Source organism: Ambystoma mexicanum, chromosome 3p (genome assembly GCF_040938575.1).
Source record: "Ambystoma mexicanum isolate Mex_15411 chromosome 3p, UKY_AmexF1_1, whole genome shotgun sequence".
Lineage (NCBI taxonomy): Eukaryota > Metazoa > Chordata > Amphibia > Caudata > Ambystomatidae > Ambystoma > Ambystoma mexicanum.
The window spans coordinates 592615053-592636110 of NC_090925.1; the positions used below are offsets into that span (position 1 = coordinate 592615053).

General features: G+C 43.0%; 1 protein-coding gene and 1 long non-coding RNA gene across 2 annotated transcripts in view; both read left to right on the forward strand.

The window, feature by feature from the left end:
• Positions 1-20649, forward strand: part of LOC138580647 (uncharacterized) — a 170237-nt gene extending 149588 nt beyond the window's left edge. Inside the window, exon 2 of the long non-coding RNA XR_011304312.1 lies at positions 16950-20649. This is a non-coding gene — a long non-coding RNA (uncharacterized lncRNA). The remainder of the gene's footprint in view (positions 1-16949) is intronic.
• The window catches only part of LOC138580646 (potassium channel subfamily K member 9-like), a 330334-nt gene that overhangs the window by 155129 nt on the left and 154147 nt on the right, over positions 1-21058 (forward strand). The gene's annotated exons all lie outside the window — the stretch shown is intronic.

Sequence of the window (21058 nt, forward strand, 5' to 3'; positions counted from 1 at the left end):
ATACTTTTTGGTAATTTTGAGTTTGAACGATTCGGCCTGAAATTCCATAACTTTATCCACATGTGTGTATTATCATAAGGGATGTAAATATAAACATTTGCATTGGCATCATGGATTCTTTCCTGGTAATCCCTGATTCATTGCCATTTCTATTCCCAAGGGGTCAGTGAATTCTACCATGTCTTAAATGAAAGCCCATAAAATCACCTTTAAACTGTGAAATGTCTTGATGCAGAGATCAATGTATTTACATTTTTATTCATAAATAGTCTTTGGAAACAAATGGCAGTCCTTTGTCTGTCACTTGACCATTTTTCCCTTTCTCTTTCTTCAGCTGCTACCAACTGCCATTTCCTCCAGAGCAATGTGGGGGTTTTCCATCCTGATTGAAGGTGTATTGCCCCTTCCCCACTTCACACTTCCTTGTGCTGGAAATTCCATTGTCAGTGGGTTCAGCCTAGACTGAATTCTGTCCAACCTTATAATTAACACTGGGGGTGTTAGTATCTACTGAGAGAGGAACTCCTGTTGGTAGCATCCCCCACAAGAAACAACCTATTTTTCTTTTGGAACTTGCAAAATCCAGCCACTATAGTTAAACAGTTTTACTTTCTTATATTTGGTCCTGAATTAAACAAGCCAGTTGAATAAAGAAACCCATGTGTGTATTTTCCCCAGCAACAAACCCCTTCAAATTTCTAGATAATGGCAGTTTTTCATTCAACAGTTTACTTTTAAAACAGCCTTTCTCTCCTTGAGTTTGCAAAGCCCATTTTACATGTGTGGTGAAAAGCTGGCATTTATTTTTAAATTCGATTTTGCATCTCCCTCTGGATTCCCACACTGTCTTGCAGCTATAGATATTTCTTGTATGCAGGAGTTTTGTTTGAAGCACAGATGCCTTGAAATTGACATGGCTCAGATAGCTGGAGTTTCTTTGAACTACTGAGCTTTGATACTTTGTGAAGAGAATCAATGCGTTTTCCTGTGAGGGTAAAAGTGGAGTTCCTGTTGATTTTTCTCAGAGTTAATTTGACAGGGCTGTCATTCAGAAATCATGCCTGGTTTTGCTAAAGCATAATGAGATATACTGGGCATGGCAGGGCCTTATTAATCACAGTGGTTTAAGGAAGAACAGATGGAAATAGCGTCAGAGCAGCATTTTTTAAAGGTGGAAAAAGTTTCCTTTTTAATGGGGATTTTGGGCTTTCAGCAAAGCAGTGCTGCCTTTTTACTCTATTTCTTTTGTACAGATAAAAACACACTGGCCGGCTCCCTCAGTGTGTCCCCTTGTTCCATCCTGCCCAATGTATGCTTGGCAAGATGGTGCAGCCTTCTTTTTGTTGCTGCAAAACACAGTTTTAAGGCCATGGTGCACACAGAAGCCAGCACAACCATTTTGCTGTTTCTGCGCAAATGCAGCTTGGATTTGGCAAAATTCTGCTCTGTGGGTCAATATAGCCCACAGTGGCGATGGGGTTTGTGTGGGTGGGGGCCGATAGCAAGGAACATGGTGCCACTACTTTTCGTACACATCGACCAATGCTGGGCGAGGCCGCAGACATTACTCCTCAGCATCCCACAGACATTAGCACTCTAGGAGAAACAATAGATGGCAAATGGGCATTAGCGTATTTTCTAGGTGAACAGTCTTTTTGTGTGTCTTCTCTTTACATCATTTCATTGATAGAAAGGACAGACTACAAGCACTTCCCCCTAGAAGTATTTGAATGTGCGTTGCTTCCTCCGCTGCCTATGTCACACCAGGGCAAGGGCTGTGGAAGAATACAGGGCCTCCTTTTGTCAGCCGATAAAAGAGAGTGGGGCAAAGTCTTGTGGCCCCACAATAATTACTCAGACACCAGCTGGGGTAAAGGCTGCTTTTATCACCATCTTGCTGTCAGGACAGCACATTTACCTGGTTCATCGGAGAACAAGTCCCGAAACTCTTCTCTGGATACAGGCATGCCGTCCGAGGTGATCGATAGAACTTGACCTTCCACGTTGGCATCTAACCATATCTGCAATTTAGCTTGGTCACCCCACCCCAAAACTGCTGGTCCTCTTTCAGAAAAATACACTTTGATCTTGGTCATCCTGCCTTTAAATTCGACCATGCTTAGTGTGTATCCTAACAAGTCCACTGTGACTCCGCCGAAGACGGTTGGCCTGTGTTTGGTTGTGCGTACTTCAACGCGGTCCTTCCCCACCATTGCGTTGTACATGGTGAGGGGTAGGATGGTCAGGTCGGACCCAGGGTCTGCCATAACTCTTGTCTCGTTGCCGTCGACCTTGATGACACAGTGTGGCTTCTCTCTGAGGAGCTGTGATGCTGTGTACCATGATTACTCTGGGACAACCCTCCTCCTTTGACAAATCCTCCGTCCTGGCTGCATCGCTGTGTATTAATGTTGTCATCTTTTTGCCTCTCCATGTGCAAGCGGCGGCCATGTATCCAAATCTTCGGCACTTAGAACACTCTTTGTTCCTAGCTGGACACTCTGTATGATTGGCTAGGTGGCTGGTGCTGGCATACCTCTAACAATTGGCTGATTCTCTTCTCCCTGCTTTACCATCCTTGGGATCCGGCTGTCATTTCTCGCATCTACTTTTGAATTGCAGTGCTTGTATTTCCGGTTCCGGGCAGTGTCTCGCAAATTCTTTTCTTCTTCCTGAGGTCTCATCTACAGCCCTTGCTATTTAAATTGGCTTGTCCAGCTGTAAAGTTTTCTCCATAATGTATTTTTCCTGTATTTTGCGACTATTTGTGTGCAGTGTTAACATGTCACAAATTCTTTCTTCCACACCCTCTCCAAAGGCACATAGTGCGGCTACCTTTCTGTTTTGTGACGTAATCGTCCACTGGCTCAGCAGGTTCTTGCTTCTTGCTGTAGAATCACATTCTGTGAAGAACCACATTCTCATTGGACAAAAACCTTTTTACGATTCTCCTCCCCGCCTCTTTGTGGACGTTGTCACCTTCCCCTTCCACTGCTTCGGGTTTCAGTCCTGCGAAGATTCTTTGCTCTTCCACCCCTACTGCATTTAGAAGCATTGCCCTCTTCCTCACCGCTGTGTAATTTGCACAACGCACGGCCTCCACGTACGTCTCAAACATGGGTTCCCACTCCAGCTACGGTATGGCTAGCCTACCTGGGGACTGGAGGAATGCTGTGGGTAGGGTGGCGCCTTGCATGTTGCCTTCCGTGGGTCATCTCGAGTCCTCATTGCCAATTATGTTGTGGCCCCACAATAATTCAGCTCAGACACCAGCTGGAGTAAATGCTTCTTTTATGACCATCTTGCAGTCAGGACAGCACTGTTACATCACTGTGGGTCATAGCAGGTGACAGCACACAACCAGTGTTCCTGAGGGTCTAAAATAGTGGTAGATGGCATGTGGAGGTTTGGAGCTTGTATCCTTTGCCAGGGCGCTGGGGCTGCGGTTTTATCCGCTTCTGGCTCGTGCCGTGAATGACTCCTGGAGTGCGCTGCACTCTGCTTCCTCCCCTCTGATTTTGAGAGAGTTGGCCGGCTATCGCGAGAGTACATCTCTTCACATAGGGTTGCTGCTCCTGTTCGCGATGCCAGGTTCCTCGCTCATTGTAGGCTGATGCAAGTGGAAGGGAAGCAAAACCTGGCAACTGATGGGAGTATAATGGCAATGATAGAAATAGCAGGCAGATGGTGTGATTAACTGATCATATGATGGTAACACATGAACATTTGATTGCAACACCTGGCAAACAGTATTTAGAAATATGATTTCCATTACCCTGCAAATGGTGGCAGAATCTGGTCATTATAGTGGGAATGCCAGTGGACAACTGCTTTGTGGCTGCTAACAGCCCAGACATTTTGGTACCAAGCTAATGTCAATGGAGCAGACATCCGGAGGTCCCAATGCCAATAAGAAAGATGATATGATATGACATGATATGATATGATATGGCATTTGTAACGCGCCCATACACAAGTGTTTCAAGACCTTGCAAATGCATGCACTGAAGGCCTATTGTTACTGGTACCCCTTATAGTGAGTAATGAGTTAAGGAACCTCAGAGCTGGCATAGCCTGATTTCCTCTGCACCATTCTCCTCTGGTACGTTCGATTGAAGATTGTACCTTGGTGTGACTCACACTGTAAAATGTCCCTGAATGATCCTAAGGGCTGAAACATGTTGGCGTGCAGCTGATCCTAATTGTGTACTTGCTATGAAGAGCAAGGTATGTTGAAAGTGGATCAATAGAAGTTTGAAACATTTCAACTGGTGAATGCTACTGTATTATGTATTCTCAGTGTCATGTTATGTCATCATGACTTAAGAAACATTAAAGGTGGTGGCTTCAGCTGGAGATAGCATTTTTTAGATATATGTTTTATTAAAATGTGTGCATTGAATGATAAAATGATCAAATGAGCACATTAAAATGAACAACTGAAGAAATACAAAACAATTGACTGAAAAAAATAAGCAGCCGTTCAAGAGAATTTCACATGGTTCATGTATGAAATGTTATATTAAGTTGCATCTTGGTTAGAGAGTGATGTGCGGTTATCAGTCCTCTGGGCATGTTTTGTTAGTGGGAGGTATGGGTTGTGTTGAAGAGAGTTTGTGGGTTTTGGGTGATCTCTGGGTATTTGTTAGCTATGTTATTGTTTTTCTTTCTGTATTAATCCTTGTTTCCAGTTTATGGTTTGTAGCAGCAGGCAATGTATGGGTTGGGCGTCGGCTCATGAGGTTGGTTGTTGTATAATTGGTCTATGTTGATCTCGCCAAGTTGAATAGTCAAGTTTCTAGTCATTTCCGTCATTCTAATTTCCTAACAAGTCAAGGAGGGATGCCTCGAGAAAGAGCAGAGATCAGAAAAATGGATCCAAAACCTAAATATGAAAGCAGAAGGGAAGAAGTAAAAGGAAGCAAACCAACTCTTCTAATCTGTTTTTCCTACTGAGAAAATGGTCATCTGGCTAAACACTGCCCAAAGAATATAAAACACGAACCTATAGAAATAGGCTGCTTGAAGGGTGAAGAGTGGGAAGACACAGAGGAAGAGCTAGAGACCTTTAGCATCTGGCTATATCAAACCCCTAACGAGTCCACATATTAAAAGGCTTGGGTGAATGGGAAACAGGTGAAGGCCATAATCAAATTAGGTAGTAAGCAGACCACTACATGGGCTGATTTAGTTACACCTCAACATCTAAACCATGCCAACCTAGTCCGAGTAACTTCTGTATACAGAGACAACGAAATATATCCAAGGTCCCAGTGCACATAGAAATCCGGGGCAAGTCTGTGAAATACCATCAGGCATAATTCAACGGCTCCCTGAGGAAGTAATTCTGGGGTCGAGATTTCCCCATCTTCTCTACTCTCTTACAGGAATATCCACCCTCCCCCTCCCCGCTTTGGAAGTTTTCTCCCAAAACTCTCCAGTATGGGATTGGGAAAACTCAGAACCAATAAAACACAAGACAGGCTGCGAACCCCAATTCATAGGTTATTGCAGAGAGTCAGATGAGATCATTACACCTCTACCTATTAAAACCAATCAATGGAATATGCAACAGCTCCTGGACATCCCTCAGCCCTGTTCATTGACCAGTCTGAACAACAGGAAGTCTGTCCAAAGAACAGGTATATCCACCTTGCGTAGGGGATGGATATGTGAGAAACCTGAAGGTTTCTCCCTAGAGATCTGTCATCCAGGTGGCCAGGACACGGTCATCGCTATTGGATACAGTTCTTAGGGGTAAACCAGTGAGGGAGGATCAGATGGATAAGAGGTCCTTGGGGATTGGGCGTGGGACACCGACAGGTGAGACCAGGGCTCAAGTGCTAAAAATTAAAGTGGGGGGATCAAAGTGTGGGGTAGGGTTTTCAATAAAGAAAGTGTTCTCAAATAATATGTCAGGATGGGATTTAGCCAGAGGGTCTCCATTCCACACATTTTTGAGCAAGGGATAAGGTGACAGTCCTGTGCACAGCTTGCGCTTGAGCTTTCCCAGCATGAGCTGACAGTTCCTTTGCAAGTATCAGGTTCCCCATACTGTGGAGTATATTTACCAACCCCAACCGAAATCCCCTGCATCAGAAAACTGCATTTCAGCAGTTACAAAATGGCTCTACTGTGTCTGCTGAGCACATATGAAGCGAGATTGAACATAGCCACCCAAGAATGGCCTGCATTTTGTATTCTTCATGTGAACCCAGAGAAAATATCTGAAAGGCATCAAAAGAAAGAAAAAGAAAATTCAAAGCTGCACAAGAAAATGTCCTGTATTTAAAATGACCTCGCACAGGTGCTACTTTCCTTTTTAAACATCACAAGGTTGGTTTTAGTAAAATACAGGCATGTCCATCTGTTTCATGTTGAACACCATCAAATAAGGCTATCCTACATAGAACGGCATTGTTTATCAAGTAAAATCTGTGAAGAGCAGAGAAATGTATTTCAGTCCATACGGCCAGCATTCACTTTTGCAACAAATTAACCCATGCAAAGTACTTCAAAAGAAAGCTCTCTCTCTCTCTCAAGATATGCATCAATTACCAAGAAAACTATTTACAGCATCTTTCTGTGCTCTGAAACTGACCTGATCTGTCAAGGCCTTTCAGAATATATATGCCAAAGAAACCACATTTGTGAAATAAATAGGAGCTAAAAAGAACACGTTTAAACCTGCATTTGCAAAGCAGGGAAATTACACTTTTAAAAACTAAATGTGAAATAATGCCAGTACTCGCACAGGAACAGTAGTAGATGTGTGGGGATGGGGGTTTTAAATGTATAATATATTTATTTACAAAAAGACTTGGGGCCTCATTACCAGTCCGGCGGTAACCGAGGTGGTAAAACTGCCTGGTTACCGCCGGACTCGTATTACCATTCCGCCTCCGTGATTCCCAGAATTACCGAGGCATTATAACCCCGGTTTTCCAGGAATCACAGAGGCGGAATGGTGTTAATCCCCATTCCCAATGGGAATGGTAATCATGGAAACACCGTCAGCATCTCGTAATGCTGCCGTTGTTTCCTCATCTGCCTGCAGGCGGGCGGTGTTAAACCCGCCAGGTCAGACCTCCCGCCTGCAGGAGTTGTGATCACCCGTCATGGAAACAACGGTGGCGGCAGGGTTTCCTGCCACTGTTGTTTCCATACCAGGCGATTTGTAATGAGGCCCTTGGTTTCTGTGAAAGAAAGAAAGGAGAAAAAGAAAAAGACATGTTTTAAACCAGCAGAATAAGTTGGCCTAGGCAGGCACTTCAAAGGTACGAAACCTTCCTTGTAAAGGAATCCCCTACATAAAATATGAAAGGACCAAAGTGTGGACATTCGCGACCTTGTCAGACTGGCCGGCATTGCTACAGCAAGGAACAATGGACCAAGGGTAACTGGCCCTGTCACAAAGAAGTGTGAATCTTTTGACACCTCTTCTCAGCTTACACTGCCTTGGATCAAAGAGCATCATGGTAACTCTGTTGTTCAGACTGACACAGAGGGGGCATGTTGGCTGCGGTGATTTGGAAGGACCGCCCATACAGTGACAAATGCCATTCATACACTTTAAAGAACTTTTCACATTAAGGCGTTTATTTCAATAATCTGAATAAGCAGTAATGTGAGATTAGGACAATTTTGATGTAATTTTTAGAGAAGCAAAGTAAGACTATGGGCCTCATTACATGGTAGGCGGTAAGGATTTACCGGTACCGGTAAGGGCACCGGTACTGGTAAACCCTTACCGCCTTACTACGAGGTCCCTTTGCGGGACCCGACCTTAACGGCTGGTGTAGACCAGCCGTTAAAGTTGGGACCCACAAAGGGACCTTGGTGCTAATTACGGTACCGCAATTTGCGGTACTGTAATTAGCTCCTTCCCCATTCCCATTGAGCCCTATGGGGCAAAAATGAGAATGGGGAAGGCCCATGGAGAAAGGGGGAATTACCGCCCAGCCAACCTTGGAATGGGGTGGTAATTCCCATTTCCTCCATGGTGGTACCAGTATGGTACTGGCGGCAACCATGGTGCTAATAGCACCATGGTTTAATGCACAACATGTAATGAGGCCCTATGTATGTCTTTCTGACATATGGTGGACGGGAATGGCAGTAAAAAGGCATTTCTGGGGAAAGCGTAAATGGCACAAATATCAAAATTGGAGAGAATATGCCAGACACTATTATGCTTATGTGTAGCCATTTGTAGAATTTTAGATAAAAGGTTTGTCATGGAAAACTGCGAAATGGTGCCCAAAGGGCAAAGCAGCATCGTACAGACTTGGCGTTTGGACCGGCATGCTCCTTGTGAAATATGGGATCTGCCCTTCTGATTTGTATAATTGAGATGATGGTACATATAAAGTTGTAATCCATAACTCCTCTTTGTGAAAAATTAGGCTTGTGGGACAAAAGGAGCCATAAAGGCATATATGTAAGGGGAGGTCACTTTTTTCAATCCAATCAGCTCAGAGGGAGGTGGCGAAAGGAATAGCCTGACCTATCCTAGTCAAAGAGGTATGTCCAGATTATTTCCGTCCACCTTGTAAATTCTCTGATGTCATACTGCCTATATATGAGCTAGGCAGGAAGGCATATGGAGATTCAACATTCAAAATTCACCCTGCAAGACTTCAAAACTCCAGAACCAGGTCCAGAGGTAGCTGATACAGATACAGGCAGAACCACCTATCCAGGCAAAACCCCCTAGCCAGAACCACCTTCATCCCAATAATTCAGGGAGAAAGGAGGAAAGGCTGCTGATCCCTTTGGGAGAATCCAGTTACCAGACCATTCTTTGCCCAGCTGATTCATCCCACTGTCCACAGTGATCAGACCCCTGTTGCCCAGCTGTTCCCCTAAAGGAGAGCCCAGCCACTGTCCAGAGACCCGGTTAGGTGTCCAAATTACCCAACTCAAGTGCATTTTGTAAGTATCACCCTCCCCAGTACCAAAAAGCTGCATACACTGCTCTGTTACCTTGCATTTTGTCCAAATCCTATAAAAACCCATAAGAACCCTAGTAATTTCCCAAATTGTCAGCATCCTCTCTTTATCCTGTCCTTAGAAGAATTCATGTTAGTCTCTATGTGTTAGCGTAATTCTTTTCAAATTATTTCAGTCCTCTGTGTAAGTCCTTAGTACCAATGTTTTAAATAAATTAATTAATTCCTCTATAATGCGGTGCGCTGCATAAATTGGTTACAATTTCAAATTAACCTCCTGCATGCAGTGCCTTTCTTTAATAATTTAGCCATTAAAAGATAGTCTCAGTAGAACCTGTCATTGTACCATCAAAACCGATTTTGCCTGTGAGATTGTTTTCATCCTAAAGCCCGATTTTCCATTTTATAAAGAAACGCATACTGTCATGCCATAAAAAGTCATCCTTTCACTTCAGCATCATACCTGTTCTGTGCCTTTGTACCTCATCAGAAAAAACAATTTCCGACTTTGACTGTTAAGGTCATTTCTGTAGCTGTTTGCTTGTTTAAATCTGTGAAAAAATAAGAAATTGCAAGTCTGCCACGTGTGATTTTTGCTGCATTGCTTTCCTTCCCAAAGTCGATTTTCTCACCTGTATTCATGTTGTTTAGTACATTGCCTTGTAGTTTGTAAGCTTTCTTGCCTCTCGAGTACAGCTACATGAATTCCTGACCTAGCCATTGTACTGCACATGTAGACTGACCTCTAATTATCCAGTGATTTCCCATTGCCATTTTGCTCCGTTTTCACAGTGTTCATTTTTGTTTTTGGCCTCCCATTCTGGGGGTGGTAAGTCGAATTTAAAATCTGATTTTCCCTCTGATTTGTGACTCCTTGCTACTCCTTTCCACCCACACAGAGTTTAGTTAGCAGGGGTTTGTGGAGTGTTGCAAGGGGAGAACTTAACACAAGTGCTATCTATAATTGTACCAAAAAGTGATCTTGAGACAAAAAATGATCTTCATTGCAAATTTATATATCTGATGTCAGAAAGTTAAATTAATTGTATTATAACATGTTTCTGTGTATTATCATCACACTGGTGATTGCTGCCCTAAATATGATTTGTTTGATTTTGCATTTGAAATCAATAAAATAAATAAATATTTCATTTTACACATCGGCCTGGTTCATGGTGCATTGTGACATGGGATGTTTGTCAAGGCAGGTGTGAGACTGGTTGGATGCCTTCTCAAAGCTGAATCTGAAATCAATAAATTTTAAAGTACTTTTATTGTGCGTCATACCCCTTGCCGGTGGAAAAAGTACTGGTCTGGAATGTGCCATGTCTTTAAATCCGTGAAACAGTGGGGGCTCGCTTGCCAGGATTGAGATAAGTGTTTCCACCCATGACAGCTTAACACAGCAGGCTAACGCAGAAAAGTAGTGATACTTTTGGGGTTAGAAAACTTTGTTGAACTGTAAAAGTGCCATCCCAAAACTTAGACCCTAAGTATCAGGCCTGTGTGTAAAAATAAAATAAAATTAACCCTGAACTGGACAAAAACAGAGTACAGATTGCTCCTTATGTAAATAATTTTATAAAGGAAGAACACTTTTCATAATGAGCACCGTTGAAATCAACATGGCTAGGCAGCACCTTCTGTCCAAACTATTCATTAGAGGGGGAATGGGCGGAGCAAGATCAGGAGACCTGGCTATCCAACATGATGCAACAAGTCACCTCAATGAACATGGATGTGTGGCAGGACAGTGGCCCGTTACATCAGGCCTTGATGGAGTTGTATATAACTCCAAATATTGGAGAGGAACTGTTTAAAATTGCCCGACTCACTGCCTACATATACCTACACATGGTGGTTATGGAGAAAAAATATAAAGAAAATAGAACCCTTGTGCAAAATCAGTCTGAGCTCTTAAACCAAATCCAGACTGAATTGAAACTAGTAGAAGTAAGATTGCAAAAAAGCCAAAATTCTGAGGTAGAATTTGAAAACTACATCAAACTACTAAAAGAGGAGTGGCAGTACAGCAACAAAAGAATGCAGAGCAAGAGGCCCAATTAGATACATTAAAAGAGGAGTGTCAGGAAAAGGTTAACTCTCTGGAAGAGAATCAACGAACATTGAATCAACAGTTAATATATAACAGAGCCTGCTCAGAACAGATAACCACTTTACAAAAACAGATTGAGAAATTGGAAGAAGAGAGTGATAAATTAATTATTAAGGACCTCCATTCCCAAACACAATTTGACCAAGAACGCCAGAAGTTAGGCGCTGTTAAACAACAAAGAGATGACCTGACTGAACAGATTAGCACCCTCTATCAGGAAAAGGATGAACTAGGCCAGGATGTGTGCAAATTAAAGCAGACCTGGAGAGAAGAGAGTCAGACCTTCAGGGACTGAATAACCTAAAAGAAGAGTCCAAAAAAATTAATCGGACATAGGAGACAAATGGATCTTGAAAAGGATGAACTAGGCCAGGAAATGTGCAAATTAAAGACAGACCTGGAGAGAAGAGAGTCAGACCTTCAGGGATTGACTAACCTAAAAGAAGAGTCCAAACAATTAATGGGACCTAGGAGTCAAATGGAACTTGAATTAGAGTCGGCCATAGAGGCCCAAAATGTGCAGAAAAGGGAGATTCATCTCCTGCAACAGAAATTGTATCAGTGTTCCTAGGCAATGCAAGAACCACAAAAAGACAATGGGGCCCTCTGTGATCAGAACAGTGGACTCCAGAGCCAGGTGGCAGCACAAGAGAAGTAGATAGAGGCCAGTCAAGCCCTGATAGCAGAGCAAATGGCCCAGGACTTTGCCTACTATCAAGAGGTAGGGGCTGAGAAGAAATAACTTGTGAAGTTGGAAAAAGAGTATGCTAGGCTGAACCAAAACTTGAGGGACCCTTAACAAGTATAGAGGGACAGGGCTATCCCTGATCACAGTGTGATGCCCTCTGTAGTAAGGGCCTCAAGCCCAGTTACCCCCTTGTATATCCAAGACACTGCTCACTTCATGTCTACAGGTTCACATGAGCCAAAAACCATGAGGCGACCAGATTTAAATAGGCCTAGCACGATTGAACTGACAGGTCAGTGTCGATCAGGGACTGATGGGCGGGCATCCACGTACAGGTTCAAACATTTTATGGCTGATGTATCTGACCAGGGAGACTCCTATGACGAGAAAATTAGGGAGCTAGATTTGAAGAAACATCTCCTACAAAGGGACGATTTGGTTTGCTTTGCAGAGAAAAAAAGAGCATGATTTAAGGCCCCATATGAGCATTCTAAAAACCTCCACCCAATCAGGGCAGTGGGAGGGATTCTCCACCAACCCTGGAAGTAGGGAGGAGTCAGAAGACTACTCTCATGTGTGAAAGAGGAGTCCAAGGGGAGTGACCTAGAGAGTCTGAGTCACAACAGGGGAGAAGAAACTATGCTCCACCATTCTAAGAGAAACTCACCGGCTCAAAGAAGCAGGGAGCGCCTAGAGGATAACGAGGGGCCCTCCAATGGTAGCAGCACTGAGTCTGAGGGTGAATGGATTCAGGGGAAGAGGCAAAAGAAGGCTAATAAACAAAAGAGAGCCCTGATGAAAGACCCCATTAAGCAGATTAAAGCTATTAGAAATTTCATGACCTGATATCACAAAAAAGCAAATATTCTGTCTGGGAGCATCTGGAGCTATATGAACAGATGATGAACTCTTTTGACATTAAAAATAGCCAGAATGGCGTAGAATTTTCCAGATGGACGTTCTCTCCAGAGTACTCCAGCTTGTTTGCTAGGCTGGAAGACCAGGACCATTCAAGGTGGTCCAAATATAAGGCGTCCATCTCGAAGCACTTCTCCACACACAGAAACCCCCAGGAGGCCCGCAAGGTGGCATGCAATCTGCAGTGTGGAGAGGATCAGGCCCCAAGACAATTTGTGCAGGAACTAAAACGGGCACTTCCGCAAACCACTAGGCGGGTGCGCACGAATAGTAGGGAATTTTTAAACACCTATTTTCATGCACTACAAAAATATATTATGACACAGCTGGTAAGAGATTTTTATGACAACAGGACTCTGGACCGAGTAATAGAGCAGGCTACCTGGATCTATGAGGTCCAAAAACCTGTAGAAAACAAAAACTAAGCCAAAAACCGCAAACCAACCAACACCCGCTGCTGCTAAAGTGGCAGAGGTGAAGGTTGCCCCCATTTTGGACTTAGAAATGGGGGGCCTGAAAATACACCTTCCCAAAACCAGCCAAATCAGAGTCAAAGAAGACCTTCTGATCAATCAGCAGGAGGTGGTTGTCAGGTAGTACCCCTACCAATATGACCTCTAACTCTGCTAATTACATCAGTCCCAGGTATAAGGGCAATAGACCCATCTTGGGGTACGTGTGGACTCCCCCGGCCCAAGGGGGGGATCCAATCAGGCGAGTACTGCCCCAGGAAACGTCCCTCTTAACTTCCCTCAGGAGGGCAGTAATCCTCCAAATCCTGGGTTAAGTTTCTTGCCCTGTTACCTTCCAAACCGCACCATGCAGGACAATCCTCCTTTTTCTCCCCACTTTCAGGAGTCCAGACCACCCAATCCAGGAGAGGTCAAGGGTGGAGGGTTACCAAGGGAATCCCCAGTACCCAGGTTACTCCAGTAGAAGGGATAGTTACCCTTCCCGAGAACAACCTAGATTTGATTCAAGACCCTGTACCAGCCGGAGCAGGTGTTTCAACTGTAGCGCCAGGTCCAGAACCTCACTCAGGATCTAGGTCGCATTTTGAGGGCTCAGCAGAACCCTCAGATCAAAATGGCAGCTCAGAACCCCTCAAACCTAGTGTCTGGCACCCCGGAACAATGATGGGGAGAGAACCCCGATATCCCACAGGTCCCAGAGGAGGAGGCACGGGAAAAAGGCGGGTGTAAAGCCCTAGAGGAAGCTTCCTTCCTCACCTGTGAAAAGCTGCTAGACACCCCGGAACCAGAACTATAATCTCTTGCCCCTGAAAATCTGCAACCCATGGAACAGAGGAGGGGTAGGAGAAACAAAGAAACGAAAAAGGCCGATTTTATGGAGGAAGTCAGTGTCCTCCAGTTTGAAGGGGAAGAATACTTGGAGGATTCTGGGAAGAAAGTCTTCTCCTTCAGTGACAGGGGAATCCCTCCCAAAGAAAAATGGGTCCCAAGAGACCAGACCTCTGACCGGGTAGGTGTGGGGATTGATTCAGAATCACCATCCCTGAACCCCAAAATTGTTATCCAAAGAATACAATGATCCCAGAGGGATCCTCGCCACAAACTGGTTCTAGTGACTGTCTCCAAGAAATGGGGGACAGCACAGAACCAAAGGAAAAAGTGGATTCCCAAATTCCCAAAATTAATTCTGGTGGCTGTCTCCAAGAAGGGGGGACCGCACAGAATCAAGAGAGAAAGGGGAGCCTAAAACTCCCCAAATATCAGGATGCCAAATTTTCTACACAGATTCCCAAGCTCCGCAGAATATTGTCCAAAATCCCACTGTGTCAGAGTCCAAAATAAAGAAATTAACTGCCCAGCTTGCCCAAAATGCCCATTACCTTTGCCCATTTGAGGAGAAAGAAGGTAGATTCTACGCCCCTGTCCGAGTGCAAGGGCAATGTGCATTTTTAGCACTGGTGGACACTGGATCCCAAGCCACTCTTCTGTCCAAAAGGTTTGAGCAGCTAAATTCAGGAAGGGGGGGAGAGACACCAGATCCCTCTCACCCCTCTTCCTGAACAAATCCAGAACTTTGACAGGAATGAAATTCCCATCAAGGATCTGGAAATTAAAATTGGCTGACATAAGTTGAAGTACCCGGTTATAGTCGTGACTCCAGAAAGGACCTTGTGTCTTAGTTAATTACCTCTTCCGGAGGTTGTCTCCGCTGATAGACTATAAGGTTCTCTGGACTCAGACTAACTGGCCATTAAAATTAAAACAAAGCGTCAACTATGTCAGTTTAAATGGCACGTTCCATATGGTTGAACAAAAATCTGATCAAATGGAGTTTCATTTCCAAAATAATGAAATACCTGACATTACAGTAATTGCTGTAGGACAACAAACTGGTGATGGGAACTCCTCTCCATTCTTGAAAATCAACCTTTCTTCCAGTTTCAAGTGGCAAACCACAATGAAAAAAAATACTGTGACATTGTATACCAATCCCCAATCTGAAAATCCAAATCCTGTAGTCAAAAGCGATGAAAAGCCAGCTCAAAGCTTAGCTGACATCCAGAAAATAAGAGAACCGCTGTTCCTCCCTATTCAGTTAAATGAAGGGAGGGAGTCTATTCTCGACAGAGTGTGCCTGAATAATGGAAAGAGCTTCATCAGCGAAGCCGTGTTCTCCTGCCTAGCAGGTGTATGCTCAAAATGTGCATAGGTGACAAAAGCATGAGGCATAATTGTTGGGTCATGCAAGATGTCCCAGCTGCATTCTATTTAGGCAGTGACATCTCAATCAGTTTGCCATTAATTTGGACCTTATACATTACAAGGCCTGGTCCCGACTGGGGGCAACCCTATGGACTTTGATGATTCTGAAAAGGCATTTTGGTCAGCCCAATTGCTGCCGTATGCGGTTGAAGTTCAAATTGGAGATGACGTCACCATACCAGGACGGACCCGACAATACCCACTTGACTTTAAAATTAAAAGAGGACAGATACTACAAAATGCATATGTATATCTCAATGCCCATCTTCAACAGCAGGGGTTGGGGTTAAGCCCAACAACATTAGTTAACTTAGAGCACAACACCATTCCAGTACTGGTGGATAATAGTGACCCTAGGAGTATCACTCTGGGCGCAGGCACCATTATTGGAATGGCTGTTGATGACCAGCATTTTTCCATGGAGTTAGGAAATTAACTTATAGTACCAATCCCCAATACTGCTATGACGGTGACATACCGCCAGAAAGGATCTTCACCCAGCAAGGGGGGAATTTCCTGGTGTTCTCTTCCTGCCCTTACCGGGGGAAGAGGTGACCTGTGACATCAGGAAGGATGAGGTGATATTCCAGGCCCACAATTACTACCTCTCCTACCTGAAACCCTCTGTCCAAGTCAACGCCCTCACCAGAGACCTCTCCACACAGCTGGAGGAGGCCGCTGAGATCGCAAAAGAGGTTTGTGGCAGATTCTGGGGCAAGTTGGGACATCCGATTACTTCTTGTCCTGATGCCGCTCAGATCTACACCATCTTCTGTGACCAAAATGTCTCCATTTGAGCTAATGACTGGATGAAAAATGGTGCTGCCTGAGCATCTGCTCTACAGAACACAAGAGCAGATACTGATAATTGCCTCCACAACACATGAATATGTTGAGAATCTAAGAAAACACCCTCATCATGCTTTAGGGTTCGCTCGGCGGAATCTGGAGAAGTCGGCAGAGGGGATGAAGACTCACTATGACTTCAAAACAAACAAAAAAGAATACCAAGTAGGAGACAGGGTCTACTTGTACAATTTTCAGAGGAACCAGACTAAGGAGCGGAAATTCATCCCTTCCTTGCACGGTCCTATTGAAATTGTAGGTAAAATTTCACCTGTGGCCTACAGAATCTGCATCCCCAAAGGAGAGCTGTCAGAATAGAAATGGGTCCACATCAATCAGTTAAAAAGTTGTCAACCCAGACACACTTTGCAACTGATTGATGAGCCAAAGGAAAATCAAACAGATGAAACATCTGGAGAATGAGAAGAAAGGAAAAGAAAAAGCAGAAGGAAATGTGTAGGCCCATAGGTATATCTATCTAACAGGTAGTATTTTTCTTTATTGTTATTGCAAAAATGTATAATGAAACCATGGTGTAAAAGTACAATCATGTCTTTCCCTTGTGAAGTAATTTGTTTGATGATATTGTTCAAATACCCCTAATAATTGTACATTTATGCATTGTTACGCTGTTATAATTCTTCCAGGAAGACTGTCAGTGAAATATTCTAAAACCTGTTTTTATCTCCTATTAGATTATTAACTTCATTACCTCCTAGAAGGGTGAGGACCTCCCGGAGGACCGGGAAAAGGAAAGGAAGGAAAGGGGGTGCCATTCCATACTCTCAAACCGAAAGAGAGAAGGAAATACAGGTGTGCCGCTTCCTGATGAAGAAGAACTCCATCAGATGAACCCTACGTTGCCCTACTCTCTCTCAACAAGAAGTAATGGGAGAACAGGGAGGGGTTTATGTGGGGTATATTTACCAACCCCAAACGAAATCCCCTGCATCACAAAACTGTATTTCAGCAGTTACAAAAAAATGGCTGTGCTGTGTCTGCTGAGCACATATGGGGCGAGATTCAACATAGCCCCCCAAAAATGGCCTGCATTTCTTCCTGTGGACCCAAAGAAAATATCTCAGAGGCAAAATGGCTGAGCGCTGCTGTTCTGTCATCAAAAGAAAGAAATTCAAAGCTGCACAAGAAAATTTCTTGTATTTAAAACAAACTCGCACTGGTGCTACTTTCCTTTCTAAACATCACAAGTTTGGTTCTAGTGAAATACAGCCATGTCCATCTGTTACATGTTGAACACCATCAAATAAGGCTACCCTGCCCAGAACGAGATTGTTTATCAAGTAAATTCTGTGAAGAGCAGAGAAATTAATTTAAGTCCGCACAACCAGAATTTACCAATTACCAAGAAAACTATTTCCAGCATCTTTCTCTGCTCTGAAACTGACCTGATCTGTCAAGGCCTTTCAGAAAATATATGCCAAAGAAACCGCATTTGTGAAATAAATTGGAGCTAAAAAGAACACGTGTAAACCCGATTTTGCAAAGCAGGGAAATTACACTTTTGAAAACTAAATGTGAAAGAATGCCATTACTCGCACAGGAACAGTAGTATATGTGTGAGGATGTTTTATTTTAAAAATGTATATTATATTTATTCACAAAAAGACTTGAGTTCTGTGAAAGAAAGAAAGGAGAAAAAGAAAAAGAAATGTTTTAAACCAGCAGAATAAGTTGGCCTAGGCAGGCACTTCAAAGGTACTAAACCTTCCTGGGAAAGGAATTCCCTCCATAAAATATGAAAGGACCAAAGTGTGGAAATTCGCGAGCTCCTCAAACTGGACGGCATTTCTACAGCAAGGAACAATGGACCAAGGCTAACTGGCCCTGTCACAAAGATGTGTGAATTTATTTGACACCACTCCTTGGCTTCCACTGCCTGGGATCAAAGAGCCTCATTGTAACCTTGTTGTTCAGACTGACACAGAGAAGGCAGGTTGGCTGTAGAGATTTGGCTCATACAGTCACAAATGCCATCCATACACTTTAAAGAACTTTTCACATTAAGACATTTATTTCAATAATCTGAATAAGCAGTAATGTGAGATTAGGACATTTTAATGTAATTTTTGGAGACGTAAAGTAAGACTATGTGTGCCTTTCTGCCATGTGGTGGATGGGAATGGCAGTAAAAAAGCATTTCTGGGGAAAGCGTAAATTGCACAATTATTGAAATTGGAGACAATATGCCAGGCACTATTGTGCTTATGTGTAGCCATTTGTAGAATGTTAGATAAAAGGTTTCTCATGGAAAACGGTGAAATGGTGCCCAAAGGGCAAAGCAGCATTCTACAGACTTGGCGTTTGGACCGGCATACTCCTTGTAAAATATGGGAGCTGCCTGTCTGATTTTGTTTAATTGTAATGATGGTACATACACAGTTGTATTCCATAACTCCTCTTTGTGAAAAATTAGGCTTGTGGGACAGAAGGAGCCATAAAGGCATCTACCTAAGAGGAGGTCACTTCCTTCAATCCAATTAGCTCAGAGGGAGGTGGTGACAGGAATAGCCTGACCTATCCTAGTCAAAGAGGTATGTCCAGATTATTTATGGCCACCTTGTAAATTCTCTGGCGTCATACTGCCTATGTAAGAGCTAGGCAGGAAGGCATAGGGAGATTACACATTCAAAATTCACCCTGCAAGACTTCAGAACCAGGTCCAGAGGTAGATGATCCAGATCCAGGCAGAACCACCTATCCAGGCAGAACCACCTATCCAGGCAGAACCACCCAGCATAACCGTCTTCATCCCAATAATTCAGGGAGAATCCAATGACCAGACCTTTCTTTGCCCAGTAGATGCATCCCACTGTCCACAGTGACCAGACTTCTGTTGCCCAGCTGTTCCCCTAAAGGAGAGCCAAGCCACTGTCCAGAGACCCACTTAGCTGTCCAAATTACCCAACTCAAGTGCATTTTGTAAGTATCTCCCTCCCCTGTACCAAAAAGCTCCATACACAGCTCTGTTACCTTGCATATTGTCCAACTCCTATAAAAACCCCATAAGAACCCTAGTAATTTCCAAAATTGTCAGCATCCTCTGTTTATCCTGTCCTTAGAAGAATCTGTGTTAGTCTCCATGTGTTAGCATAATTCTTTTCAAATCATTTTAGTCCTCTATGTAAGTCCTTAGTACCATTTTTTAAAATAAATTAATTAATTCCACTATAAGGAGGTGCACAGTGCGAATTGGTTAAAATTGCAAATTAACCTCCTTGCGTGCAGTGTCTTTCTTTAATAATTTAGCCATTAAAAGATAGTCTCAATAGAACCTGTCATTGTACCATCAAAACCAATTTTGCCCGTGAGATTGTTTTCATCCTTAAATCTGATTTTCCTTTTTTGTATATAAACCCATATTGTCACCCATAAAAGTAATCCTTTCACTTCAGTATCATACCTGTTCTGTGCCTTTGTACCTCATCAAAAAAACAATTTCTGATGTTGACTGTTTAGCTCATTTCTGTAGCTGTTTGCTTGTTAGAACACATTTAAAACTAGGTAGAGGGACGTAATACTTGCATTAGAAACTAGACGCTCCTTACACATGCCTTAATGTTATGCTGAATATAAGCTTTGTCATACATTGTTCATAGAGACTAATGGGATCAGAACCTTGACATACTACGACAGTAATTTTTAACGAAACCTTAAGAAATGTGGTAAGAAACTCTGAATTTAATATTCTACCATCTGTCCAAAATGGATGTTCTAGTAGACTGATTGGCTTTCCCTTTTTCTCTACTCTCTCCTCTCTCAACTCCTACCAATCCTCCCCATTACCAACCCGCAATTTCTGTGAACAATAATATTTTACAATTGATTATATGGATGATGTTACTCTGAACATGTTTACCTACATTCATGATTCCAATGCATATATTATGTACAAACAATACAATTGGTTTATTTTTTATAATTTATAATTCTGGTTACCATTGTTGATATGATTTAGACTTTGCCCTGATTTGAAAAAGGCTATCCCTAGCCAAAACACGCGTCATTAGTAGGGACACAATGTTCTACAAGATCTCCAATACATTTTGAAACCTAAAACTGCTGGTGCAGATATCCAGGAGTTCTTCTTTGTCTTTCTGTTGGATTTGGCGGGCTTTGGCTTTCTCCGCCCACTCCAGTAAGATATGAAACATTGTAAATTTGGAACCTGCAAATAAAATTATCTGTATTGCAAATCAATTGGGTATATAAAGAGTCACCGACCAGACCAGCCCTGAGTAAAGCCAAACTCTTTTCAATTAAATTAATTGTATTATACCATTTTGCTATGTATTGGTGATAATAACTGGTGATTGCTGCCCTATATTTGATTTGTTTGATTTTGCATTTGAAATTAAAAATAAATATTTCATTTTACACATTGGCCTGGTTCATGGTCCGTTGCGACACCGGGTGTTTGTCAAGGGGGGTTGAGATGGGTGGGCTGCCTTCTCAAAGTTGAATCCGAAATCAATCAAATTAAAAGCATTTTTATTGTGCGCCACATCCCTTGCCAGTGGAAAGAGTCCTGGTCTGGAGTGTGCTGTATATTTATATCAGTGACAATACATAATACTCCATACAGAATGTCGTTGGGAAAAGCCATTGGGAACATTATATATGGTGACATTATTTATGGGGACGGGTTGCGGGGATGTTCAATATAATAATGTCTCTACAGTAAACAGCGACATTTTTTTCAGGAGTCATTTTTGCAGGGACATTATTACATGGAACCATAACACAGGCCTTCTGCCCAAAGTAAATCAGTGCAAGGTTGTCAAGG